This window comes from Mesoplodon bidens (genome assembly GCF_964165515.1).
Source record: "Mesoplodon bidens genome assembly, chromosome: 13".
NCBI lineage: Eukaryota > Metazoa > Chordata > Mammalia > Artiodactyla > Ziphiidae > Mesoplodon > Mesoplodon bidens.
Window position 1 is genome coordinate 19,109,900 of NC_138169.1, and position 6,007 is coordinate 19,115,906.

A 6,007-nucleotide genomic window follows, 5' to 3' on the forward strand; every position below is an offset into this window, starting at 1 on the left:
CCTGCCCATGCCCAGGTGAATGGTGGGTGGTCCTATCCAGTCTCAACCAGCTCAGCTGAACTAGACACAGCTGACTCCAAGTTCCTAGAAAACAACTTGGGCAAATACCTTATTGTTTAGCTATGGGCTGCTTGGAGGACAGGCAAGTCTTAAACAACCTTAGTGGAAACAGGTGAGATGGATTTAACTCACGGTTGCAGTTCCCCCTATTTTTGATCATTCCTTAATCTTGAGGAATAAAGGCAAAAACCGTTCTGGCTACTTCCTGCTGATAAGGGGTGCAGCTTATGGAATCAAACTGCTTAGTACTCACTTGAAAATATTCTCTTACTCCTGGATTCAAGTTAACATTTTGATTTTAATAAACAATTACTACCTACACACCAGTTGTCAAGGCACTTATAGGCCCAAGATTGGTAACTGAAACCACAGACGAAGATGTACCCTGAGGGGGGCACACAGAATGTCAGACATCTGACATTCTTAGATATTAAATATGGAAGGGACATAGCCTGGGAAAATTAAGTACAGTTTCTACAATATCCTGACAAAGTAGAACCTTGCCAGGGGTAGACACCAGGTCTTTAAAAATCCAAGGACATGAGGAGAGGACCAAATTTCAGCTTAGTCAAGGAAAAACAGGGGACAGGAAATTCTATTAGCCTAATCTGATATGTTACATCTGAAGACATAGTGAAGATAGGGAGAGTCAAAAAATTAATGACAGGCACAGTCAAGGGATCAGCATGGTCCAATACAGAAAAAAGGTTTTGGATGACAAGTCCAACAGCTAAAGGGATTAGCACTTCTCAAACTTTGGCAAAAGTAGGTAATCACTGAATTGTCCTTCCAAGCCTGGGAGGTTAGAAGCCAAGAGAAGGCATAACAAAAGAGAACAATCATTCTGGTAATCTAACAAGTTATTTAAATTGCCTTCTGAGAATTACCAAAGCCACCACTGCAGCAATCCCGCTCACCTTGATTTCTTTCTTGCAGCTTCTTTCTGAAAAGAAACTTAAGATACATGAAGGGGTTCATTTGCCCCCTTGGAGAAGTCACTGTTGGGGGTCTGGAACCAGCCAAGGTTTGGATGATCTTGGTCCCAGTTTTTCTTCTGCAGCAAGCATGGTTTCTGTTTCCCCATCATGTTCCTCATAAGGTCTGGTCCAGTGAGGATGGAGCTGGTTTTCCAGATGTTTATTCTTCCAAGATTCCAGTCTAGAGGTTAATCGTCTCCCCTAAGAGCTTCCTAAAAGGGGTTCTGCTATGAGTCCAAAGTTGGGGATCCACATGGGGCAGAACCCGGCCACCCCCAGGAATCCCTGGGGGTCTAGAGTTTCCATTCTGTCGGGGAGCAAGTCTCTCTATCCTTGTGAGAGTTCAGAACCCAAGTATTTAACAGAGGGCTGAGAACTCTGCCTTTTTTTTGGACCCATTTTAGCCTCTTTCAATCAAGAAGTTCAAAGTCAACACTGTATTCTGGTCCTAGGTGTTTGTCTTACTGGTAATCAGAAGATCATCCACAATACTGGAGCAGGGATCCCTTCTTTTTTTTTTTTTTTTTTTTTTTTTTTTTTTTTTTTTGCGTTACGCGGGCCTCTCACTGCTGTGGCCTCTCCCCCTGCGGAGCGCAGGCTCCGGACGCACAGGCCCAGCGGCCATGGCTCACGGGCCCAGCCGCTCCGCGGCATGTGGGATCCTCCCGGACCGGGGCACGAACCCGCGTCCCCTGCATCTGCAGGCGGACTCCCAACGACTGCGCCACCAGGGAAGCCCAGGGATCCCTTCTTTAGTGGAAGCTCCCTCAAATCTTTTGCCAGGATTTCTCCAAACATCGTGGGGGAATGTTTAAACCATCCCCCCACCCCCCAGGAAGTAGTGTCCAGGAGTACTGTTTCTTAACTCTTGTATCTATCTAGACCATCCCATTTGCAAGCAAACAACTCTTGGGAGTCAGAACTCAAGGGTATGCAAAAAGAAAAAAAAAAAAAAAAAGCCATCCTTCGACTCCAATATGGGAAACCAACAAAAATCTCCAGACAAAGTAGTGAGCAGGGTGTATGGGTTAGGGATCACTGGGTGAATATCTTAGGTGTAGCAGTCTTTGCTCTCTTCCCAGACCCCCATCCCCTCTCACCTCCTGGCTCACCTTCTGCAGTATCTCTTCCGGAATGGTCACAAGCTGTCTTTTGGGGTTGGAACACTAGAGTCCGCAAGTGCGCAAGCCTGCTCAGGGGGTACGTTAATGTTTATTTGCTCAGATGCAAAGGTAACCCTGGTATTTAGTGAGTCTTGTCCCAGAAGGGGAATGGGGCATTCAGGCATGCGTAGAAAGCCATGCTTCAGATGGGTTTTCCCCATCTGACAGTCTAGTGACTGGAGAAAGGGCTTTTTCAAGGTTTCTCTCAACACCCCAGTCACTAACAGTCTCAGAAGAAAGTTTGGAAGGCAGGTGTTTAAGATAAAGTAAGTGGTCCCCGTATCAATCGGAAAATCCAAAGGCTGATTCCCCACATGGGCACAGTCATCCGGGGCTCCACATGGGAGATACTGATGGACTCGATGGGATTTAAAAGAACCTCTGTCATTCTTTTTTTTTTTTTGAATTTTATTTTTTTATACAGCAGGTTCTTATTAGTTATCCATTTTATACATATTAGTGTATATATATCAATCAACCTCTGTCATTCTTGATCACCTGGCACACCAACTGTTTACCTTTAAGTCTTATTGAGGATGGGACGCTTTCCTGTTTACAATATGCACGCTGGTGGGGTCCCACTATCGGATGCACCATTCAAGTGGGAGCTTGGGGCCTCTTACCTTTTGCTGAGTCCCTTGTGGGGGACTTTGGTCCGGCTCTTCCCTGTGTCAAGGTGGTCACCAGTGGAGTGGCCAGTTTTATTCTCCGTCGTTCCCTTTTCTCCTGAACCTGGTCCCTGCCATGAAAAATTCTGAAGGCAATTTAAACAAGATGAGACATAGGCATCCCTAAAGCCCCTTCCACCTTTTGTCATTTCCTCTGTATATCAGGGGTGCTCTGACCAATAAGAGTTACATTAGCCATCTTTAAATTCTGTGGAGCCTCAGGGTCTATACCTGTATATTGCCTGTAGGCTTTAAAGATCCAGTCTAGAAATTCTGGAAGATCCTCATTCGGTTTCGTTTTTACCTCCTGTACTTCACTGAGGCTTCTTTGGCTTGGCACCCCTCTTGGCAACCCTCCAAGAATGCTGTCTCCATGACGTTCAAGTTCTAGCCCATCTCCAGCATTCACCTCCCAACTGGGGTCTGCTGTTGGTACAGCTACGCTTGCCATGGCTCATACTGGGTTACCAGGGATTTCTGTGTGCAGCTGATCTGTCTCTCCCGTGGCTTTATCCAGCACCATTCTATGTCCTTCTGAAGTGAGGAGGGTATTTCATAAACTTTGCCTGAACCTTTTTTCTGGGTGGGTGGGGGCCATGCTGCGCGGCACGTGGGATCCTAGTTCCCCAACCAGGGGTGGAACCTGTGCCCTCTGCAGTGGGAGCGCGGAGCACCCTAACCACTGGACCACCAGGGAATTTTGAACATCTGCCCAGGTTGGGTTGGGGGTTGCAAAGATCGGTGAAAGAAGATCTTCCATTCTCTTTGGGTCGTCTCTGTAAGCTGGCATATGGTTCTTCTAATTAAATAAATCTGAGGTTGAAAAGGGATAGTGGACCCATATCCATCTCATAGGCTACCCAGTCTCAGCGTTCACACCCCCAGTGGGGACCTAGCTTAAGGGATATTGCCCCACCCGAGTTGGGGTAGCTCCCTGGCAGGTATGGGAGGGGGAGACCATTCCTATTTGTTGACTTTTGGAGACCAGGGGGCGGAACTCGAGCCTGAGGCTGTGGCTCAGGCTCGGGCAATGAAAGAGCAGGAACACCATCGTCTGGGGATAGAGAAGGAGCAGTCGCAGTGTCTGACTGACTTCACAGCAAGTGGTCCTCCCTTGCGTTTGAATCAAGCAAAAGAGGTTTCTCTGTCTCCCCTTCCTGTTGGACCATAACCCTGTATCTCCTCTGCATAGGTTTATTCTGATACAACATCATCAGAGACTGTATATAATGCATTTCATCCCGTTCTTCTTCCCATTTACAAACTAAATCTAGCTGTAGAATTGTAATTTTAGGATTCTTTTTCAGACCATTTTGCCTCAGAGTCTAAGGGATATTGTGGCCATGCAGTGTTACTAAACAAACAAAACAAACCATTTTTTTCTTTTCCATGGATTCATTACTCAAAGTCTCCCAGTTTGGGAGAATGCAGCTAGAGGGCTGCACAGGGGAATTGAGTTAACATTTCTCATTTTGGAGGGGCTTTGCTTCCAGGTGGTTACAGCAACAAAATCTTTCTAAGGGTCCTTGCTACAGGCACCAAGAAGCTCAGTCCCCAATAGCCCACCTTTAACAGGACAATCAGACATAGACGGACATAGATAAGACCAGACCAGAACAAACAAGACCAAAAACCAGAGCCTCAGGCCTTTCACCCAGGTATGGAGTACCTTGTAGCTGTGAATCTTTTATGTTGGCTCCAAAATGCTACCAGGTGGGCCTCCAACCCGTGACTGGGTGATCATGCAAAGACAATCCAGGCACAGGTGTGTTTCTTTAACAAGATTAATCACCCCAAAGATGTCTTCCAAACTCCCAAGCCCCCAGACCATCTCTTTGTTGCAAAACAAAAATAAGCACCAAAGGTCAGTGGCACCTTGCTGGGGAGACCCAGGGGAGGGCCCCTGACACGAACAGACTAGGAGCTGCTGGGACTCATCCACAGGCTCCCAGTACCAGTGAGGGGCTGACGAGTCACAGGTAATAGGTGTGTTTGGACTCACCTCCTGGATGGTTCCCCAAATTTGCTTCCAAACCAGGTTCTCGCCCGACACACAAGAGCCAAAACGCTGAGATGCCGAGATGTGCAGCAAAGAGAGAGCCCTCCTGGGTACAGAAGCCTTTCCGTGTCCCTCATTTCTTATGTGTAGGAAAAAGGTTTCAGCCTCCTAGACCTTCCCGAATTAGAGGAAGAAGGGAATGCAGAAACAAGGGAGGCTCAGTCAAGAAACAACAGTGCAGTAAACAGAGTCCTTGTTCCTCCTCAAGGGATACACATAACACCCTGACACATACCTCTGAGTTCTTCTACAGGAGCTAAGGCCCCCACCCCGGCAGAGGATGGGGCTTCACACTAAGCACAGGGTCCCTGGACCACCTCGCTGTGCACCCATCAGAAGAAAGTCGTGCACCCTGTAGGCCTCCCCACTAAGGTTTCCTTTAAAAACTCTTCCCTGAAAACCATCAGGAGATGGGATTTTCTGAGCATGAGCCGCCCATTCTCCTTGCTCGGCTCGGCAGTAAACCTTCTTCTGCTCCAACCTCCCGACGTTCTGGCTTGCTTGGCCCCACCGTGCATCGGGCACACGAACTTGGGTTTGACAATTTCTTGCGAGGCAGTCAAGCAAGGAGGTGAGAGAACATATCTCAAATCTGCCTCCTGCAAAGCAAGAGGCTCAGGGTGTTTATGGGATGACGAGCAAAGCAGCAGGGCGGCTCCAGGTGTGGGGAGCGTGGGGAGAGGTGATTGGAAATAGCTGTGATCATTCTATGCCGTTGTAACTAAGCTACAGGCCTCGGCAAGTTCAAAGGGGCCCTCACCCATCCCAGTTGAAGGGTGGGTGGTCCCATCCAGTCTTAACCGGCTCAGCTGGAACTACACACAGCTGACTCCAAGTTCCTAGAAAACAACTCGGGCAAACATATTATTTAGGCTCTGTGCTGCTTGGAGGACACACAAGTCTTCCAACGGTCTTGATTAGTGGAGGCATGTGGAGTGGATTTAACCCACAGCTTCACCTGGGGCTGCTCCCCTGGGCCTCCGTTTCCTTAGGTGTCAAATGAGGATGCTGATGATTTACACCCGCCCAGCCTGTAGTCTGACTTCACAGCCTGGCGTTCTCAGCCTCCTCTCTGTGCTA